The sequence below is a fragment of the Molossus molossus genome, unplaced genomic scaffold (genome assembly GCF_014108415.1).
Source record: "Molossus molossus isolate mMolMol1 unplaced genomic scaffold, mMolMol1.p scaffold_m16_p_18, whole genome shotgun sequence".
In the NCBI taxonomy this organism is placed as follows: domain Eukaryota; kingdom Metazoa; phylum Chordata; class Mammalia; order Chiroptera; family Molossidae; genus Molossus; species Molossus molossus.
The window spans coordinates 50330820-50353219 of NW_023425353.1; the positions used below are offsets into that span (position 1 = coordinate 50330820).

Here is a 22400-nt window from a genome sequence, read left to right on the forward strand (position 1 = left end):
ACAAATATATTGCTTTTCTGGCAAAGAATGGATCTCTTCTTTCACCACTTGCAAATAGCAACGGAATTGATTAGAGTTTTTATTGTTCCCAACACCTACACGAATCTGATGTGGAGCACACAGAAAAGCGTGCGTGTCCCATGTCTCTCAAAGGATGCGGTACTGAGAAATGATTTACCAGAGTAGTTGCAAAGCTACATTGTAACAATTGCTTCAATACCCATAGTAGAATCGAGATTACAAAGAAAATTGTCTCAAGGTGAATAGGCAAAATAATTTTATGTCAAGTCCTGCTGGTGTGGCTCAGTGGTTGAGCGTTGACCCATGCACCAAGAGGTCACTAGATCAATTCCTAGTCAGGGCGCATGCCCAGGTTGTGGGCCTGATTCCCAGTGGGGGTGTGCAGGAGGCGGCCAATCGATGTTCTCTCTCATTGATGTTTCTCTCTCTCTCTCTCTTTCTCCTGTCCTTTCTCTCTCTCTAACATCAATAAAGAAAAAAAAATTAAAAAAAGAATTTTAAGTCAAACATACATACGTTTAGTTACTAATAGAAAAGACCTTTATTTACATGTATTTGTAAAAAATCTTATGAGCTCTCTCTACCTCTGTATTTCTGTATCAGGCAAAATTCACTTTATACATATATTTTGAGACCCAAACTATGGAGTTCATTTTTCTCATGGTTTTGACAGACGCGGATGACTGTCCTATGTTTGAAAAATGCGGGTACTCTCCTTGGTCATGGTCAACACACACGTTTCCATAAGTCCCTGTGCTCCCTTCTTTGGGCCCGGACAGCTCTCCTCCTGTTAGCAGCAGGCTGGCGGGTCTTTGGCGGGGAGCTGCAGAAGGATGAGGAAGGACACGTCTTTTCCATAGTTCCTTTCTCTGCTTTTACCACAAGTCCTCCTAAGTAGAAAGGCAAGTATAGCCTCTTCCCAAGTCGCCATGTTTTCAGAACCGCATAACACAACCTACATTTATTTAATAAAGCTAAGAATATAATTGGGGGTTAGGTTTCTGGATTTTCCCTGGATCGCCCAAGCATAATCATTGTTGACAAGATTTTTATGGTGAAATTCAACATCCAGCAGATGATGAAGTACCAACTGAAAGGTCTTTGCTAAGTCGACATGTAAGTGCTGAAGATCAGAGGTGTGTCTCGTCACACACCCTGTCCTCAAGTCTTCTGCAAGCCCGGGGTGGATACAGCTCTTGAATGACGGAATATCACACACAGTATTTATCACCAGCAGAGGCATGTGGAAAAGGTTCCCTGGAGCCTTAAGCAGGGAGGAGATAAATCTGCCTGTGCTAAAGGTTTCTCAGAGGAGGTGAAATTTGAGTCAGGATAAATAGATTTTGCTACTGGGGAAACCAAGGGGAGAGCATCCCACAGGGTGCAACTGCATGGGTCAGGAGGCAGTAGATCATTCTTTTGCCAAATGCCTTTCTTTATCAGAACATTCTCAGATACCACTCTTGGGGTAGATGGCACACACAAGGATAGATGGCCCTGTCTGCACACTGAGGTTTCTCTCCTCTTGTTGAAAACGAGTTGCAGCTGAAAATCAGGAGAAATCCAGTATCATCTTGATGAGAGTACCAGGCTGTTACGTGCATTCACATCCTAATAAAGATTTAATAACTCAGATTTATAAGTACATTTCTGGTTGTCTGTAATGGTCACATAGGTGCTGCTTGAGATGGCATCAAATGTGGTAGTAGCAATGTAGGTATAAGAGGATGCCAGGAACATGCAAGTTTAAATGAGATTAGTGATAACTTTTACTCAGATGTACTAAGTAGGACCTCCAGGTTATTTTTATTTTGGATCCTAAGTACTGGATTTTCATTTCTGTTTTCAGATGAAGAGAATTGATTATTCAAGGGCCATTCACAGAACTTAATCACTGATCAACACGTTATATCCATAGTTGTAAATAACCAAGTAGATCCTGTGTAAAGTCAGAGACTTTCTTCCCAGTAGGATAATCAATGCCTCCTTGGGAACATGGTCCTTCTCTCTTTCTTCCTTCCCCTTATCCTTTCTCCTCATAGGCTTTTCTTCTCTAATCACACACACCTAGACTCATCTATACGTCCATACCCTTCCCCTTTGGGAATGTGCTTATACACACTCAGTACAAACAACCACCTTTGGAATAGCATTCACTGTGTAGGTAATTGTTTCCAGGTTTAAGGTTGAGCTAGTAATGACCTGTGTCCCTTTCTAGTTATTGTTGAACCATCCCTGTCTTTTATGGGTTTATTCTGTGGCTGCCATATAAAGTAATGAGGTTTTTAAAAAAAATAAAATAAAGATAGGACTATAACTGAAGAGGGACTACCTGGTTGATTCAAATTTTATAAAATATTAGAGAACAATATGTCCTTCCCATGAGACAGGCCATGGTTGAAGGACCACCCGCTCTCATTGATGTACATTGCTGAACCTGCTTCTCATTGCAATTTTCACTCTCTAGGGATCACCACCAAGGTCTTTTTTTTGGGGGGGGGGATGAGTTAGAACCCAAACAAAGGACCGTCTTTATTCTTCAAATAATTTAATTACTCAAAAATGCTTTTTGGAAAAATGTCTTTTCTAGCATCTTCCATCTTCCTACTATTTATCCATACTCGGGATTACCTCATTCATTAGTTCTGACAAGGGACTGCATTTGTATCATTGCCTGACAGACATGTTACGTGTTTCACTCTTAAAATATTCGACTCTGAGCTCAGCGCTGCATACTTGGGAGATGATGTTAAATCAGCCTCGGCACACCGCTGTCGTCATGCCAAATAACTCAGGGGAAAAATGATAAGGGTGTAAGGAGATCAATAAGGCAAGAGAACTGTGCTTTCAAAAGCAAGGCAAAATATGAGAAAGGCTATCAGTCACGCATTGGAGCGTAAATAAAGCAAGAATAGGCCATGTTTGGGACACCCTTACGCTACAGCGAACCATCATCTCGTGCGTAGTCAATTTCCCTTACATTTGCCTAACTCCTTTAATATAGGTCCCTCTACACCGCCGTGAGACTCACTGGCACATTGATCGCCTGGCTTTGCCCTCCCTTCTCCCCTAACAGAATAGGAGGAGGAGATGTCCAGTGGATGCTGAGGGCAGTTCCTGTGCCATTTAGATGTGAGTGGTCATGGTGGAGCATTCTTTCTGCTAAATGCTGATTTGTGGAAGTCACATCTTTGTAAACAGGAATTGTGCAAATACATCTTGGCCCTGGGAGACGATATTACTCAACAGGACCCTCATAAGTGCCCAGTTGCATTGGATGTTTTTTGAGTGGAAAACAAGCAAACTGTAGAAACTGACAATTTGGAAACGAAACCCTGTATTGAGTAATAGCTACTCAGATGTACATTAGAAAGCAATAGTTCTCTGTCTTTTTTAGAAAAAGTTACATTATTACAAATTTGCAAAATGTCAATAACTTGCAGACACGAGACAGTACAATTCATGAATATTTAGAAATAATTTATTTTTTGAGGGCTAATGGTAAGAAGACTTTGTGAAAATGGTCCAGGGCCCTTGAATGTCAGTCCAAAGAATGTCCTCTCCAGACTATGAAGAGCATTTTAGGATTTTCTCTTTTCTAATATGGGGATGCAGTATAAAAATTATTTTTTATTTTGGGAAGATAAAGCTTAAGGCTGTGTGTTGGATAGATGAGAGGGTTTGGAGCTTGGGAATAGGAAGCCCAGTTTGGAGACAGTTACATTAATCCATATGCGAAGTACTTCCAGACAAGAATAGAAGCAGGAGGACGAATGGAAAAGACAGATGTGAGAGACACTGAGAAGGAAGCATAAGCAGGAGCCTAAAGGAAACATAGCCATGAAAATAAAAAGCAGATGTATTCAGATGTGAAGGGACCAATACACAGTTGGTCTCTGGAAAATGGCTGCTAAATTGAAGTCGAACCTTCAAGGCACAATGTACTATAAAATGTTCATGCCATGATCTGGGTCAACACTTGGAGGTGCCCTTGAGCACACAGAGCCATCAGAAAAATTGTCCAGAAAAGGTAACCAAGACATGTGGGCGAAAAGCGCATTGTAGGCAGAAAAAACAGCAAGTGCACAAGCAAACGATCACACAAAGTACTTTTATCTAAAAATGGGGGATGATGCTCTGGATGGTATGCTCAGTGGTTAGAATGCTGGCCCACAGACCAAAGGGTCACAGGTTTGATTCCCAGTCAAAGGCATATACCTGGGTTTCAGGTTCAATCCCTGGCCCTGGTCAGGGAGCGTGCGAGAAGCAACCAGTTGATGTGTCTCTCTCACATCGATGTTTCTCTCTCTCTGCCCCCTCCTTCCCTCCCTTCCACTTTCTCTAAAAAGCAATGGGAAAAAATATCCTTGGATGAGGATTAACAACAACAATAAAAAAAAAAAAAATAGAAATGGGGGGTGACCTGTTGGTATGGAGGAGAAGTGGAATTTCAGTCACCTGTTAGTACAGGGGAGAGGTGGGTTTTGGGGTCAGTGGCAGCAGATTTGCCTGGAAGCTGATGGAATTTAAGCTTTAGAGCCCCCCCCGTTTCCACCCTATTTAATATCCTATAGTTAATCTTTTCTTCATTTTTTTTTTTCCTCCTTAAAAGTTGCTGGTGAATATCCAAATTATATAAACCTTAGCCCCACAAAAGCCACATTTGTCCATTGCCTAGTCATGCCTTTACATGGCCTGTGGGTTTGGAAAATTTGCAAAATAAATATAATTTTATCACAACTGGTGAAGACCCTTGTCCCTTTCCATTCCAACCACCCTTTGTAATTTTCTTTTTGTCAGGTGGTGGTGGGTATTTTGGAATTAAGCTACAGGGAAGGAAGGTGGAGATTCATTTAATCTGGATTTCACGGTATGTGATTGTGTGATCGCTTGCTGTTCTGTGTAAGAATTGTTTCCAAGGACACGCCAACTGCCCACTGTCCTGGGCACCGTGGCAGGAACCTGCTGCCCCAGACCCTATTGTGACAGGTGTGTGGCCTCTGACACGTGACCTCAGACATTTATGGGAGAGTATGTGGAAGAAAAACATTTGCAAGATCTGAAGCCAAAAGATAACTTCATGCAGAATTCTTGCTATTTTTTGTCACAAAATTTACTATCCTAACAATTTATAAGCCATTACTATTAATGGGTTGTGACGATGAAGAAAAAAAATGAAGGAAAACAAAAAAAACAACTATGCTACACTATCAATAAAAAAATACATTTCTATCAACCACTAAAAGACAAAACAAAGTTATCTTTTTTATTCTCTCTTAAGGAAAATGTTATGAAATAGCAGTAGCTATTTGACGGGGCAATCAAAGTGTATGCAGATAAAAAAAAGGGGGGGGGGAATTATTGCAAAGTGTGTCAGGGAGTTAATATTGTTATTATCAGCATTTATGATATTTGTTTTATGTCAGCTTTTTAAAGTCGATGATTTATTGCAGCTTCTTTTTCATTCTACATAATATTCATTTTTATGACTAATGTTATCAATTTTACTTTGTTTTCATTAAGGAGCCCCCAAAGTTATGTATAATTTTTGGGTACTACAAAACTTGGATCTGTCTGACATTGGGGGTTGGACCTTAACTTTCACAATCAAGTACATAATCTTAACCCCACACCCATCCGTGAAGACCACTTTAGGGTAAAGCATGTGCTGTGGTCTGAATGTTTGTGTCTCTCCAGAAACTCACAGGTAAAACCCTAATGCCCGGTGTGGTGGTACCAGGAGGCGGACCTCTGGGAGCTGCTTAGATAGCGAGATTCGTGGCCTTGTAAAGAGAGACCCCACAGACCCCTTCCTCACCCCTTACATTGTGGGCGGGTACAGTGAGAAGTCTGGACCTAGAAGAGGCCCTTCACCTGGCCCTGCTGGCACACGGACTTAGAAACCCCAGCGTTCAAAACTGTGAGCAGTGAAATTCTGTGTTGATGGATACCAGTCTGTGGCATCTTGTTGGAGCAGCCTGGACAGGCTAAGACAGCGCCTACTGCTTTCAGCTGTCACGGTGGCCAGCCTTTTACCTTGACTCCTCCAGCTGTAGAATGTCCTAATTCTCTGATTTTTATCACGAGAGACTGTCTGTGTGGTTAATATATTAGTGGACTATGATATTAGTTCCCTAATTACCCTATACCAGAATTCAGGTTTAAAAAGAGTTGTATTTCTGCATAGCATAGTATTTAAGACATATATTTGAGTAGGACTTTAGAATTGATTCAAGTCAGAAATATGGGTTTAAATAAAAACTGTAGTAGTCTACACACTGAAGTTAGGAAGATCTCGATCCATCACGTTATCCCACTTAGAGAGTTTTAGGAATTCTAACTAGTTTCATTCAGAAAAGTATGCTCAAATGTACACAGAGGATTTTGAAGGATGGCCAATGGAGAGACATGTCCATCCATTATGAATACTCCATCGCCAGCAAAATAAATGTAAAATAATTATTTTTATTTTATAATGGAACCAATAAGATACATTCTAATACACAGGGAGACCACACGTTGAAACTTAAGTTTATACAATGAACACATTTGGAAATCAGTTATCATTTTCCTAATTTCCCCCCATTTCTCTGCATCTTCAATAAAGAAAAAAAAAATCTGTGAGATCAGATAGGGATAAGACATGTAGATATTGACTGGTCATGAAACTAGCATGTCAGCTACAACCATAATTTTCATTTTTATCCTGTTCATAAACACGTCTTTCCTTTATTTGACCTGCCAGGGTATAAGTAGCTCAAAGTAAATGGGACACATGGGGTCATGCCATTCTCAGTCTTAACAGGAGAAAGCACGTGTGAAACATACATATGTATACTTTTTGGCCATTGTCTGTGCCCTTGCACAAGATTTTGGATTGTGTCCGTAACAGAAACCAGTAGCCAAGATTAGAGATGTCTGCCTGTCTGTCTGTCTGTGTTTACAAATTGCTAACATATGACACTAACTGGCCTTGCCAGAAACCTTAGTACTGATTGAAATGAATGACTGGTGGAATGCACATACATGAAAGAAACATGCCTTCCCACACAGCGCAGGCGGCCTCAGGGCGAGTGGACGGTGGGCGCTGTAGTGCTGTCACACTGTCCCAAGCAGCAGTCACCGGTGCCGGGAGTGCTGGGCCCCGGGCTTCTGCAGCCGCCCCGCAGTGTGGTCCGCACTTGGGGAATCTTTCCTGTCCTCGCTGAAATCGGAACATAACACCAGTGGGTGCCTGTAGGAACTGGATGGAAAGTAATCCTGTGCCCTCCCCCCAAAAAAAGTCTTGAATAGACTCATCTGAGTAAAAGCAGTCACTCTGGTAGAAAGTTTTATGTTGTTATTCCCTTCTTTCATTTTATTTTCATCTTTATTATCACCTATCTCTGAAAACCACAAGAAAAAGCAATCAAATTAATCCCAGTCATTACTGTCTTTGAGACTCCGCTTATAGAACTTGACCAGTCTGCGTTATTATTCTTTCTGATACTTTCTGATGCGATCACTGTGAGTTATAAAATATGTTGTTCTTTATTGGTTGTGAAGAAAAGAGCTTACGGTGAAATAAACAGGCATCCCTTAGGAATCAGCATTGCACACAGCATTGCACACATTGTTCGCTTTGATGAAAGTAAGTGCAGACCACGTTGGGGTGGATATCCATGTTCGCGCTCTCTGCTTTCTGTCCTGCGATTATATTTGCGGAGAACTTTATGCTCACGTCACCTACATGACCTTTTCCTCTATTTTTGTTTCCTTAGGACTTCAAGGAGGAATTGTCATTGGTTATATTTCATCTTTTAAATATAATATAATATTTAGCTTTTATGTTATTGTGGAATTTACATGAATTCTAGTTAGTAATGTGTCCTTTAACTATGGGGATACGTCTGAGAGATGCATCAGGCTCTTTTGTCCTTGTGCGAGCATCACAGAAGGCGCTCACACAAACGTAGGTGGTATGGCCTAGTACACGCCTAGGCTGTATTTGCAACCCATTGCTTCCGGCTGCAAAACTACAGCGTGTTACTGTGCTGAATACTGTAGCCAATTGTAATACAATGGTGAGGTCTTGTGTATCTAACGTATCTAAACATAGAAAAGATACAGTGCAAATGCAGTATGAAAGGTACAACATGGCACACCTGTGTGGCACACTGACTGTGAACAGCTTCCCGATGGGAAGTTGCTCTGGATGAGTGGGTGAGTGAGGGCTGATTGGATGTAAAGGCCTAGAACATTATTCTACACTGCTGTCCACTTTACAAACCCTGTACACATGGTTACACACATTTATTTTTAAATGTCCTTTCTTCAATAATAAATTAAACTTAGCTTACTATAAAGTTTTTATTTTATAAACTGTTTAGTTTTTCAATTTTTGTATTGGTAATAAAACAGCTTAAAACAGAAACATTGTACAGCTAGCTGTACAAAACTATTTTCTTTCTTCATGTCCTTATTCTATAAGCTTTTGTGTAATTTTTTATACTTTTTGAACTTTTTGTTTGAAACTAAGACACAAACACCCATTAGACACATGATCGGGATCACCAGCATCACCGTCTTCCTCCTCCACACCCTGCCCGCCTGGACAGTCTTCAGGACAGTAAGCAACAAGCCGGCACCTCCCATGGTAACAGTGCTTTCTTCTGGAAACCTCCTGCAGGCCCTGCCTGAGACTCTGCTTGTGGAGGTGTCACTTTTCAGAAACATGTACCTAGCGGTTCGCCTCGTGTCTCTTTTCATCATAGATTTGCTTGTAAGCAGATAGTGTACCATGAACAGTCCTCTTGATTAAGGAAAACATTTTAGATACAGGTTTTCAAACTTTTTTAGGAGCTTGTTGATGTCTGCATAAGCTTCCGCTAAACCCTTTACTGTGAATTTTCTTGAGGATTCTTTTCCTTCTCCTGCAGTTTCCTTTTCTCTGCCTCGTCTTCAGCTGTGTGTTCCTGTTCCTGATCTAGTGGCTCCTCATTGGTTATTTCCACAGTAACCACCTCTAGGAGCTCCTCAGTCATCCCCATCCTCACTCAGGTTCAAGGTGTTAACATCACCACCACCTTGTCAATTGTTGCAGAGTTGACAACCTTGATGCTACAGCATTGCAAAGGCGACGTCACTAGGTGATAGGAATTTGTTTCAGCTCCATTATAATCTTATGAACCACCAGTGCACATGTGACCCATCATTGACCAAAACATAGTTATGCAGGGAATGACTACACATTCGGTTTTATAAGTGCTGTGGCATGGATTAACTTTTTGTTAATTATCTAAAAATTAGAAGCCTTTGTCTTTCTTTGGATAACATAACTTTTCTCTAATGAGATCCCTCCCTGAAGTCAAAATTCTGGGCAGAAATTCTTCAAGTCAGCAGCTTCAGGAAATCTATCTATGGAAAAATATTTTACTCTATTTGGAAAACCAGAAGGAGCTGTAAATCTGGGCCGCTCTGCTTTGACTTTGCTTAAGATGTGATCAAATTTATGGTGTTAATGATCTTCCCTCAAAGAGTTTCAAGTGGGCCCTGAGGGTCCGTACTGCAAGGAATAACATAGTGATACTTTCTTTGCAAGGGGCTCTCTGTTGGTTAATGAACAGAGAGGTTCTCTGAGTCCCATCTCTTTAAGAAATTCTTATGTTTCCTGTGCTCATGAGATCATGGGGATTTACTAAATCAATCCGCACATTCTGCCCACACACTCTCTCCTGGTGCCCTCTGGTCCTAGCAACGGAAACAGAGCCACCAAGAAATATTTATTCTGTCTTCCCAGGGTATTCCTAGCTGCTTCTTTACTACTCATACATTTAAAACCCTTTCCTTTCTTTACGTCTTCCAGGGCGTTGTGCCACTGAACAGCACACATTTCACCTGTGGTCACCTCCATCCCATGATGCGGTGAGGGGCTGGAGCGGGCTCTTACCGCTGACGGCCAGCTCTCGGGAACGTCCCAGGTGCTGAACTGTTAGGCTAGCAACAGCCAAATAGAAGTCTTTACAGGACAGAACTCAGCAGAACTATACATTCCTGTTTTGTTTTGCTTTGCTTTGTTTTTTTTTGTTTTTTTCCTCAGAGACCTGGAATACCAACGTAGTACTTATTCTGAGTTAGTTTTCTCTTTCGATCCCCATTCCAGCCAATTAGCCTCCTACTGCGTAGAGCAGACACGGAGGCTTTTTTGAGAACGGAGAGGGCTGGTGAGTATTGGAAAACTCTTGGCGATTATCGTTTAGAAAGGCTTTCTTTCTGTTTGTCAAGTTACCCGTGATACTCTAGGCTGAAGCAAGACAAAATCTTTCTCTGCAGTTTCGGAAATGGATAGTAAGTTCTTTGGACTGCATAAACGTATGGTTCTTTCTTTTTTTTAATCCTCACCCGGGGAAAAATTTTCTATTTTATCTTTAGATAGAGTGCGAAGGAGGGAGAGAAAGAGAGAGGGAGGGGGGAGAGAGAGAAAGAGAGAGAGGGAGAGAGGGAGAGAGAGGGAAAGAGAGGGAGAGAGAGAGAGAAACGTCGACATGAGAGGGACACATCGACTGGTTGCCTCCCGCACGACCTGACCAGGGCCGGGGACAAGCCTGAACTGAGGTATGTGCCCTTGACTGGAATCGAACCCATGACTCTTTGGTCCTCAGGCTGATGTTCTAACCACTGAGCTAAACCAGCCAGGGCTGATTATTTCATTTTTATATAATAAACCATTGGTGGTTATCTTAGGTGACATATCATACAACTTGTTAGAAATTAGAGAGATCATTAGAATGAAATAAACAGTTGAAGAAACTGTTTACCTACAAAAATCTCTTTTCAGGAAGCAATTTTTAAAAACCTAATTATTTTTAGTGTTAGAAGCTTTGAAATTGGTATAGTTTATTTTCTATCTATAAAAGACCTGTTAGTTGAGGGCATGGGAATTCAGTCATTAGTGTGTTATTTGACTAATAAGCTTTGCCTACTTATCAGGAGAATAAGATATATTTGGCAATGGTACATCTTATTTCAACGAGTACTTTTATAATTTATAGATAATTTCCCTGAGTTTATGTATTCTAAGAATGACTTCCCTTGTGAAAACTTAAGTTTATTTAAAAAAGAAAATACCTTACCCAGCTGGTGTGGCTCAGTGGTTGAGCATTGACCCATGCACCAAGAGGTCGCCAGTTCGATTCCCGGTTGGGGCACATGCCCAAGTTGTGGGCTAAATCCCCAGTAGGGGCATGCAGGAGGCTGCCAATTGATTTCTGTCTCATCAGTGTTTCTATCTCTCTCTCCTTCTCCCTTCTTCTCTTAAAACAATAAAGAAAAAAAAATTTTAATATTAAAAAAATACCTCTGAGGGTCTTGTCATCAGTTTATCTGGAGATAACTTAGTGTCAGTAGCTAAAATATACTAACTGAACCTAATGTCTCATTGAAGAAGGGCATGTCTTTATTTATAACCTAGAGAATTGGTTTGGTAAACATGGGCGATTTACTTTGTACTGTAAGATTTTAATCCAGGCTAACCAGAGTTCGCTAGATCATTCAATGGCCCAACAATATACCTCTTACTCAAAAGAATGTTATTGTGATGATAACAATGAGTATTGTAAAAATGCTTTATGATTTGTATAATAATAATAATAATAACAACAACAAGCACTTCTAGATTGCTTACTGTGTTCCAGATTGTATTCTTTGTGCTTTACACATAATCACTTATTTGAAATGTGTAACAATTTTCTAAGGTAGTTATTGTCCTCAGTTTTATAGAGGAGACTGAAGCAAAAGAGATTAGGTAATTTCCCGAGTTTGTACAGACAGTAAGTGATAAAGCAGGATTTGAACCTGGGTGATGTTGCCTCAAGATCTATGCTCTTAGCTTCAATAACAGTAACACTTCTTTCTTCTTGAGCTTTTGGAGTCTCCCAATGAAGGACAAATTACTCTTTATCTGGAAGTCTCTGAACCCCTGATCACTAATTTGATAAGGACAAGAGTAATTCAGAGAAGGAAAAGCAGAACTGTCTTATCATTGGGGTAATTCATTCTCTTGATTATGGCAAATATCACTGGGCATAAAGAATCTCCAATAATCACACAACAGAGGAGATACATCAAAAACGAGATATAGCCCTGGCCGGTTTGGCTCAGCGGTTAGAGCATCGGCCTGTGGTCCAGAGAGACCCGGGTTCGGTTCCCACTAAGGGCACGTACCTCGGTTGTAGTTTGTCCCCGGCCCTGGTTGGTCGTGCGGGTGGCAGCCACTCGATGTGTCCCTTTCACGTCGATGTTTCTCTCTCTCTCCCTCCCACTCTACCTGAACAAAAAAATGGGAAAATGTCCTCAGGTGAGGATAAAAAACAAAAAAACCGAGGTATATTCATCCTGTCTTGGAGATTGTCCAAGGTACGAGGTGGATTGACTTAAAATTTACTGAAAAAGCAGTCCTTGTAGAGGTTTATAATTATGAGAAGTAGACTTTTGAATGTGTATTTCATAAGTTTCTGATTTAAAGATTGTAATAAATTGCTAACAATGGAAAATGTCGAATTGTCATTTTATGGCATGATCCTTTCTTTTTCACCTTGAGCATTAATTTATTCTCATAGTTACCATCCCATGGCCCAAAACATAATAAATGTTGAAAATATATTTACAGAAAATTATCTGTGCAAATGCTCCTTCCAATTTTTATAATGAAGCAATTACTTTGCATGTATTAATTGCTGTCACATTTTGATCTGTGCTCTGACATTGTCTTTTTGAGAAAATTATTGTGTTTTGCAGTCTAAATAGTTCAGATTTAGGACTTTCAAAGTGTAGGTTCTGTTCACATTTAATTTTGCTACATCGATAATATATGAATAAATTGGCTATTTCATGTCATGGAATATAGGTTATTGTTTATGAATGTTCGCAGCTGACCCAGTAGTTCACTGTAAGAAAGTATTCTTCTTTTTTTTTTGCCTTTGTTCAGTGGAGAGAGAAATAAGCTGAGAGAATAACATGTTACATGGTGGGGCAGGAGAGCTCTTCTTTTGGGGTGTGCAGGTAAAGTAGATGACATCATATTAAAAATGAAGAGCTTCCTACTCAGGCGGAAAGCTTGCCTGCCTACAACACGGACACTTACCCCTCACCAGCAGTTTGTCTGGATTGCTCTCTTTTCTTGGTATTTAGCAATTTTACGGTACAGATGAAATCTTTGTTATTGGCTAAATACTGTTAAAATTCATCTTGTTTCTCCCACAAATTATAGTTTACTTCTTGAACATCTCCTTTTAAAATGCCCACTTTGAGTCGGAGGAGGTATCAGTTGAAAGAGAGACTTTATATGCCAAAATCTAGACCCACTCGCTGGGGAGAAAACACTTACATGTGATCTCTACTGAAAGGAGATCAATTGCAGTACAAACATCTACGAATAGCAGCGTAGAAATTGTGACCGTTATTTTGCTCAGCACATTTAGATACTGTAAAGGTATTGTCTGGTGTGGGGAGACGATGCCTTGTAATTGTAATAATGACCTCCATCAGCACCGTGCAATAGAACTTCCTGCGATGGTAGGAACATTCTCTGTCTGCCTGTCAATAGAGCAGTTACTAGCCATGTGTCTTTGAACATGTGGCTAGTGTGATGAAGGACCTGAATTTTTAATTTAATTAATTTGAATTAATTATATGTAAATCTAAGTAGTTAATGTCACTAGTGGCTACTGTATCAAACGGCACATATCTAGAGTTAAATGTGGCATTAACTGGACTGAAGACTGCGTAGCTTCAGGCCTTGGATGCAGAGTAGATGAACAACCTCAGAAGGTCATTTAACCTCCCTGAGTCTCAGTATAATCTTGTATTCTCATTTTCAACATGGGGACAATAATAATACCTACCTCCAAAAGATCTGCGAGCCTTAAATACATCGATGAGTATAAAGCTCTTTGAACTGTGCTTGACATATCGTATATGTTCAATAAACATGAGCCGTTGCTATTCTTGGTAATAATTTTGTAACCTTCTGTAGATTTCAGTGATGTAGAAACTGAAGAGAAGATAACCATTAAATATATCTAAAGTAATAAGCAGAGAATGCCATGAAATAGGATAGAATTGCGGGTGATCCTGGAGGAATGACTGAGCCTTAGATAAATAGAAAGTAATTATAGGATTACCACATATTCTAATTTGCCTTGGACGGTCTCAATGTATATCTTGGTTTCTGGTTTAATTATTAATATTCCCCTCGTTTGCTCTCAAAAGCGTCTCATAGGTGTTTGTAAGATAAATTTTGGGGTCACCCTAGAAATACAGAAATGCAGCCCAGCATTCCAGGTGGAGGGAGGAAGAGAGGATCAGGTACAGGTGCAGACACAGCCGTGGTGTGGCATGCAAGGTGAATGAGCTCTGGGAAGTAGACGGCAACAGAGTTAGACATGGGCTGGAGACACAATGGAGGTAGGAGAAGCTTGGACAAGGGAATTAGATTTGATGTTAATGCTATTTATCTATTATTGCATTGCTCCTGAGTCAACACAGATTCACTTTCAGAAAAAAATAAATTCTGATTTAATTGAACAAAATTATTCAGTGGATCAAAAAAGCCTTATACCATTTGGTATTTTGATTGGCTGCCCATTATTCATAGTAATTTTTGTTATAGATGGTTTGACACAAAATTAGTTATTTAGATCACCGTTAGCTACAAGTAGCCAAATTAATAATGTGATCAGTTAATATGAAAAGTAGTAGATTGAGTGGAATTGTGGCTCATTATATCTGTTTTCAAGAATGAAGGAGAAAACTTTGGATATGTATATTTTGTTGCAATAAAATACTATGTCAGCCTATCTCATGGCGGTGTTCTTTGAGCTACATCTTTTAGTTTCCATTCTTTTTAGTCCAGCCTACGTGATAAAACTAGGGGAATTTGTTGTTAGCAATAGTACTGATTGTAATTTTAGGGAAATAAAGAGTATATTGGACTTGAAACTTAGAAGATTATAAAACAGAAAGAGAGTAAAAAATAGAGATGATAGAGTAAACAACCAAACTAAAATTTTAGGTAAACATATCTTATAAGGTACAAGCATGTGAATCAAGTGTCATTGTTTGACTCTTCATTAGATCTTTTTATTTCTGATTACATTCTGAATTGAGATGCCAAGCATTGGCAAGCCCAGAGATCTCCACAAACAGTTGATGGTGAGCTGTTCTGGATTGTGACTCTTTTCCCAGTGATTCTAGCCCATCATAAAGCAGACATTTGAGTAGATCTCTCAAGAATTCCAGGGGGAAAAGACAAAATAGAAGTCTCATACAGGGATTGCAGTCACGTTTGGTATTTCTGAAAAAGTCTAACAATTACTGTTCTAGTGTAGGAGACATGTTGCTCTCCATCCAAGGAACCAATCATGACTTTTTTGTTTGTTTGTTTTTTTGCAAGACCAGTCAATAATTATTTATATTGGAATCATGAGCTGTTTGGGTTATTTTCAAAATATAGACCAGACTATTTAAACTAATGCCACACCCACCTCATATTTTGAAGTGTGTTTTAATTTTGTTTTGTTTTATAAAGAGATCAAGAGTTGGCCTGGCCGGTGTGGCTCAGTGGTTGAGTGTCGACCCATGCACCAAGAGGTTGCCAGTTTGATTCCCGGTCAGGGCACATGCCCAGGTTTTGGGCCAAATCCCCAGTGGGGGGCATGTAGGAGGCGGCCAATCAATGTTCTCTCTCATTGTCTCTCATCGATGTTTCAATCTCTCTCTCCCTCTCCCTTCCTCTCTTTTTAAAATCAATAAAGAAAAAATATTCAAAAATAAAAAGAGAGAGAGATCGAGAGTTGGTCAGATGAAAATGGGTTAGGCAAACACCAGATGCCATTGGCATTTGGGAAACTGAGCAATCTTCAGAAAAGGCTATCAGCATCAGTTATAGCAGCTGCTCTTCTCTGGCTCGTAAATTTATTGATGACATTGGTTTATAGGTGCTTAAAATAAACAGTAACTAATGTATTTGTGTCTTTAAGTACATGCCTTTTAAAATGTCATGTGATATCTAAACCCCTGAATGGAATTCAACAACTTTAGATTAAGCTTATTTGTAAATACTACAGACAACATGTGATTATGCAACCTACTGAGTTTTTCCAAATCTAAGATTTAGAGCAAAAGCGAATCTCATCCTCACAGAATTTTAATAAAACTCCGGTAGTGATTGGTAAATACCTTGAAACTAATTAGCCATCCCATCCACAGTGATTGTTTCTTCATTGTTTAGTTATCACCTTTTGGTTCTTGATGAAAATGGCAACCCACGGTTCTGATGACATAAGTTCATCTCTAGAATAAATGGTTGACTCGTAGCTTTCCCTTAAAGGTACATTTTCCCACTAGGGGTAAGAGGAACAAATGTGTATTTTAAGGCTCTGCCTCCTGATGATGCTGATGCACTTGACAGGAACAAAATATATTTGTTGAGTATTGACCCTGTGACAGGCACTCTGCTAAATATTGTATAAGTCATGTATATGGTAAGGACTCACAATGATCCTATGCGGTGAGATCATCAGAATCGCTCTTTCTCTTGTGACTAGAGGTTTATGTGTCTAGTTAGTGGCGAAGCAGGATTCTCAGCGGGCAATCTGGAGTTCTCAAGCACCGCATTACCGCTGTTGACAGTAGCTATTACCTAGACCAGTTGGTGAGAATGTACAAATGGTTGCCTTTTGTGCAGACTTTTGTCCTTTAGTGCTCATTTCCATATCTGAGCTGTGGGGCAGGTTTTTACCAAACTCTATTATGAAAGGCATAATTGAAACAATTGTTTTCTATAGTCATATTCTACATAATGGAGAGGCAATTGCCTAGTATAAAATTGCAAAGCGATAAAGTATGTGGTTCATGAAACTCGGGCTAAAATTGCATGGCTTGCCTTGGATATTAATTTAGCTGCATTGGTTAATGCTTGCATGCACAATATTCATAGTCACCCTCATTTGAGGCTATTATTGCCACAGTTTTTGCCGTGTCCACTCTCCCCTGTCATGTGGATACTAGAAGGGAGGTCTGCACAAGCAAGGTTATATGGAAATGACACCGTCTGGGAGAGGAATCCAATAGCCTGCAACAGCATTATCCACTGAGCAATGGATTACATGCGTACATGCAGGCTAAGTAATGTATGATTTAAGACAGGAGTGTGGTTTACATTCATTTTTGGACGGTGAAAGAGTTGGCATGTCAATCCCATGAGGGACTTTATCCAGGGCTTTACCCTTGAATGGGTAAAAGAGTACAAATTCTATGGCATTGGAGATGAATAAACACAAATTGGGGAGCCCATCAGCAAAACAGACTGCTGCCTGGCGGAGTCCAAGGCTACTCTGAATCCACCGGACCAACTGCTTCAAGATCCTGCCAGCAGCCAGATGCCAGGAATAGAATGAACTGCAGTTTGGCATTGAGGCTCTGTGATTCCCAGCCAAGGGGAACTGCATGCAAAAAATATTTAAAATTCTCTTTGCGAAAGAGTTGTGTTTTCAATCAGAGGGAGAAGTATATTTCAGGCCTATTCTGCTTGCAAGTCAAATGTGGCCTATTGACATCTTCGTGGCAGAGGGTGGAGGCAGGGAGGTGATGCTGTGTGGACTCAGGGGTATGAGGCTGAACTGGGGTCTTTCAATGACATTGTATTTAGGACATTGGGTTAGTATCGTTATGCACTGAGGGTACTGGATTGGTCTACCAAAGAGAGTGGCTGGATCTGTTTGAAGTTGTGATTCTCAACCAGAGGCAATTTCACCCTCTTTGGGGGCATTTGGCAATATCTGGAGACATTTTTAGTTGCAACTGGGAAGTACAACTATCATCTGGTGGTGGAAGACACTGGAGCTGTTAAAGGTTCGATAAAGCACAGGTCAGGTACCCAACCAAGACTTGTTCTGTCCAACATGCCAAGGTTGAGAACCCTGATTTAAAATGACCTGGCTGGTGTGTAAACATCACAGCCCTGCCTTCAGACAATGGTTCGTCTAGTGTCGTTGGCATTGTATAAAACATGGTTTTTAATGATTTACTTTACCCCACTGATGTGTGAACAACATTCATTGGATGTATCACATGCTTTCTGTGAAAACAAACAAAAACCCCATTCACAGCCCTCTCCAGTTCACCTCCAAAGTACGTAGGGGGTAAAAAGACAATGACCCTTCCTCAAACCTACATGCACAAACCACGCATTTTATAAGCATGTAGGAGGACCTGGTTGATTCACTTTTCAAACTTGAAAAATGAGGCATATTAACAAAGCACACTAAATGAATCAGCTGTTTGGGATGATGTACAAGCCAGTTCATTTTCCTGTTATTAAATAACAAACCATGAATCTTGACAAATGAGCCCCTCTTGTTTGACATTATTTGCAAAACTCAGAACATGCTGGCTTCTGACGGTCACTTCCCCTCTGAAATTAAATTTTAAGATGGACTTTATTTAAGTTCTGATGGAGGGGAAGGGCTCGTTAGCCTTCGTGCAGACGGCACCCTGTTCATCAACGGTGTTCCTTCCTCCCGCTCACGCCTGGCTCTCTAGAGCTGCAGAGTCACCCTCCAGGGCCCGCGGCCAGCACGCTGGCTATGTTGCTGGGCAACCCTATCGTTAAGACATGAAGTTCGGAGCATTGTGGAGACTGCATGGCTTCTGGGGTCAGCATTCCTCTGTTCAAATTGGGGCTCCAGCCTTGTGACCTTGAGAAAATCACTTGCCCTTTTTGTGCCTCAGTTTCCTCATTTGTAAACTGAGATTAATATCTGTTGCCTGGCCTTGCTGGTGTGGCTCAGTGGTTGAGTGTCGACCCGTGCACCAAGAGGTCACCAGTTGGATTCCCAGTCAGGGCACATGCCCAGGTTGTTGGCCGGATCCCCAGTGGGGGGCATGCAGGAGGTGGCCAATCGATATTCTCTCTCATGGATGGGTCTATCTCTCTCTCCCTCTCAAAATCAATAAAGAAAAAAAAATATCAGTTGCCTGGTTTGGCTATTATAAAGACAACATGTAAAATGCTCAGCAAGGCCCTGGCCGGGTGGCTCAGTGGGTTAGACCATCATCCCAATATGCCAGGTTGTGGGTTCAGTTCCCTCATCAGGGCATATACAAGAATCAGCCAATAAATGTATAAGTGGAACAACAAATCCATGTTTCTGTTTCTCTCTCCCTTCCTAACCCTTTAAAATCAATTTTTAAAAATGCTTAGCAAGCATACATTAAATGTTACCTGTGATTAGTAGAATCTTTATCTTAAGAATAACATCTTCAAAAATGTGTCCCAGCCAACTTGGCTCAGTGGTTAAAGTGTCAGCCCACGGACCAAAGGGTCGTGGGTTCGATTCCAGTCAAGGGCACCTGGGTTGCAGGTTTGATCGCTGGCCCTGGTCAGGTTCATGCAGGGAGCAACCAATCGATGTGTCTCTCTCACATCGATGTTTTGCTCTCCCTTCCTCCCTCCCTTCCACTCTCTCCAACAATCAATGGAAAAATAACCTGGGGTGAAGATTCACAACAACAACAACAACAAAAGAATAACATCTTCAAAAATGGATGCCAAGTCATTTGGCTTAATTTTCTAAAGAGAGCACTGGTACTGATCCACTAATTTAGCAGCCCCAACAAGTGAGTAAGAAAACTTCAACCCCCACCCCATAATCCCTCCCAGACCCTCCCAGCCATGCCACCATGAATAAACATCAGAAAAATCGGCATGCTTGCCAAGCATAGGCAGCTTCAGCTTCTAGAGAGGTTGTCTATCTTCCTCCTTCAATCAGACTGCCATCCCAAGCCCCTCTTTTGAAAAATCTGCTGTTTCTACTAGTTTTAACCAACTGACAGTGCAAATTCATGGTAACTCCCAGCCCTGTTACAGCTCAGTGTCACAGAGTTCAGCATCCCCGACCGTCAGTCCTCCACCCCTAAACAGGATTTATAAAGTGCGACTTTGAGCTATATAGCAAAGTCAATTTCATCTGACAGAAAATATTTTTCTACTAACATTTTAAAATGTCTTCCTCAGTGCCTCAAAATGATTTAAAAGCTAATCAATGATAAAATTCCAGGTTCATTTAAAGACCAAGAATAGAGAAGGGAATCAGTCACATTTAACCACTTCTAATCAGGAAAGTGGCTGCCGTGACCCATTGACCCCTAAAGATTATGGATGCTCCTTTTTTTTTTAAAGATGTTGTAGTTTAGTCATTTGTCTTTGGCAGCCAGAGCATAGAAAAGCTCTCCTGCTTTTCACAAATTGATTCATTTTAGCCTGTGCATTTGTCAGGCATCCCTGGAAACTTCAACCAATGTTTTGTTGATTAAAAGATGTGTTTTGAAAATGGATGGAGAGGAAGGAATTTATAATTCTCAAAACCAAAGAATGATTTACAATGCCGACCGCTACCTGAATCCTTCAGTGTATCATCAACACGCAGATGAAATATTAAGAATTAGCAGGAGTGTCAGCACTGGGTCTTAAAATCGATGGATTAATTGGTTCAATAGCACTGAGCGAGTCAACCCCTTTCAGCAGAATTTTGAGAACTCACAAACAAGAACATGACATAGAAACCACCTTTGTACGGCTTCTTCAAGGGGCTTTGGGAATCCAGCCTTTCTCTGCAGCGGTCTGGTGCTCCCCTCTCCTGTTTATACGTGATGTACCTTGTTTCCACGCACACAGGTTGCTGCCCTCGTTCCAGCTCTGGTCTTCTGGTCTGCTTTTGGCTGTTTGTTTAGTACCAGCCCCTCCCCTCCACCCCCCCACCCCCGCCCCCTGTGAATTCACTGGGCCCTTTGCAGGGCACATTTATTGTTTTAGGCACCATGCAATTTACTAAATGGTGCTCCAGTTGTGTAAAACGCTTGCAAAGACCCCTGAGGGAAAACAAAAGAATTAAGTAAACACATATTGATCATCTTGTAGTTGGTGCTTTCCTGTTTGATCAGTCCAAGGCCCAGTCTGAACTCGCCCATCGGATCTATGATACATAAAGCTGGGGACCTCTTTCTGGCTCTCCGGTGGTTTAAAAGTCTGGGCAGTAAGAACAACTGCTTTAAACAAAGCCTCGTTTTAAAAGAAGCCCGAGTACAGAATGGAATTCAAAGAATTTAGAGGGAAAGGAGGTGAAAGTGGTAAAAAAAAAAAAAAAAAAAAAATGCCCTGGGAAATTTAAGAGAAGAAAGCACATGGGAAGGAAAAGATAAATTCCATCTGTCCTGTTGTGAGACGCAGAGACCAGGGTGCTCCTCAGCCAGGATGAACACCCACGAAGTGCAGGGCTTGTAAGGAGGTACAGCTACGGTGTTCTGGGAATACTCCAGGACTGAAACACAATTCTTCGGTCAAGGAGGAATAGTTTTTCATGCGAACCAAGGATCTGTATGCAGATATTAAATTCCCAAAGGCAACGGATACGTGCCCTTTGATTCAAATATTGGGAACAGAAATTATTCTCCTGTGTCATTCATTTTAGAATTCTACATCAAACATGTTGGTAACAAATTAATACTAGAGAAACGATTGAGAGAATGTTTATTTCAAAGGAGGGAATTGGAGGCTCTGGGGTCCGCTCTTGTTTCTGCCCTGTTACCCGCCCCCCATTCCTTGAACAAACTGCCTAATACAGCCTTGGCCACTTTGTATTTGCATTTGCCTGTTTGTTGCACCCCCAGAACCTCTGGGGAATAGGAGGAGAGCCTGGGGGGGGCAGTGAGGAGATGTGGAGTCCTTTATAGAGGATGTGCTTCAGACCCTGTCCTAAGGAAAAAGTGGGAATGCAGAGGCACAGATGATTCTAGAAACCCCTGGAAGATTTGGGTCGCTGACTGGATCTTGAGATTTAGGATGAGGGGACAGACAAAGCTAAGACTGAGGTTCCCAGTGTGGAGGCCGGAAGAATGGCAGCGACTCGGGGACAACGGGGGTCATTGTGATGGGTGGGAAGTTGGGAGATGGGAGCAGATGTTACCAGTTGCATTTCGACAAACTGCATCTAAGAGGTCTCGTCTTATTGGAAAGTCAGTTGGAAGTATGGACTGGGCCAAATCGGAAATCCTGGAAATACATGGTACCCAGACGGTTAGAGCAGGAAGCAAGGCTGCAGAGTGCTAAAATGTGGGGCAAAGACTGTTCTACTCATTTGGGCATGTATAATGATAAAGATCCTCACCCTGTAAATTGCAAGTTGCTGGCGGTCATTTTCATCATTTGCATTTTGTCCTAAAAGTGTGTGACAGTTGAGAGAAGTGGTTCTCTGCAGAGGAAGAGTTTACTCCCAGGGGACACTGAGCAGTGTGTGAAGACATGTTTGGGTGGATGCTGCTCAAATCCGGTGGGAGAAGGTGAA

The 22400-nt window shown here is 41.1% G+C and overlaps 1 protein-coding gene across 5 annotated transcripts in view; it reads left to right on the forward strand.

Annotated features, from left to right (window-relative positions):
- Window positions 1-22400, forward strand: part of RBMS3 (RNA binding motif single stranded interacting protein 3) — a 658929-nt gene that overhangs the window by 129937 nt on the left and 506592 nt on the right. The gene's annotated exons all lie outside the window — the stretch shown is intronic.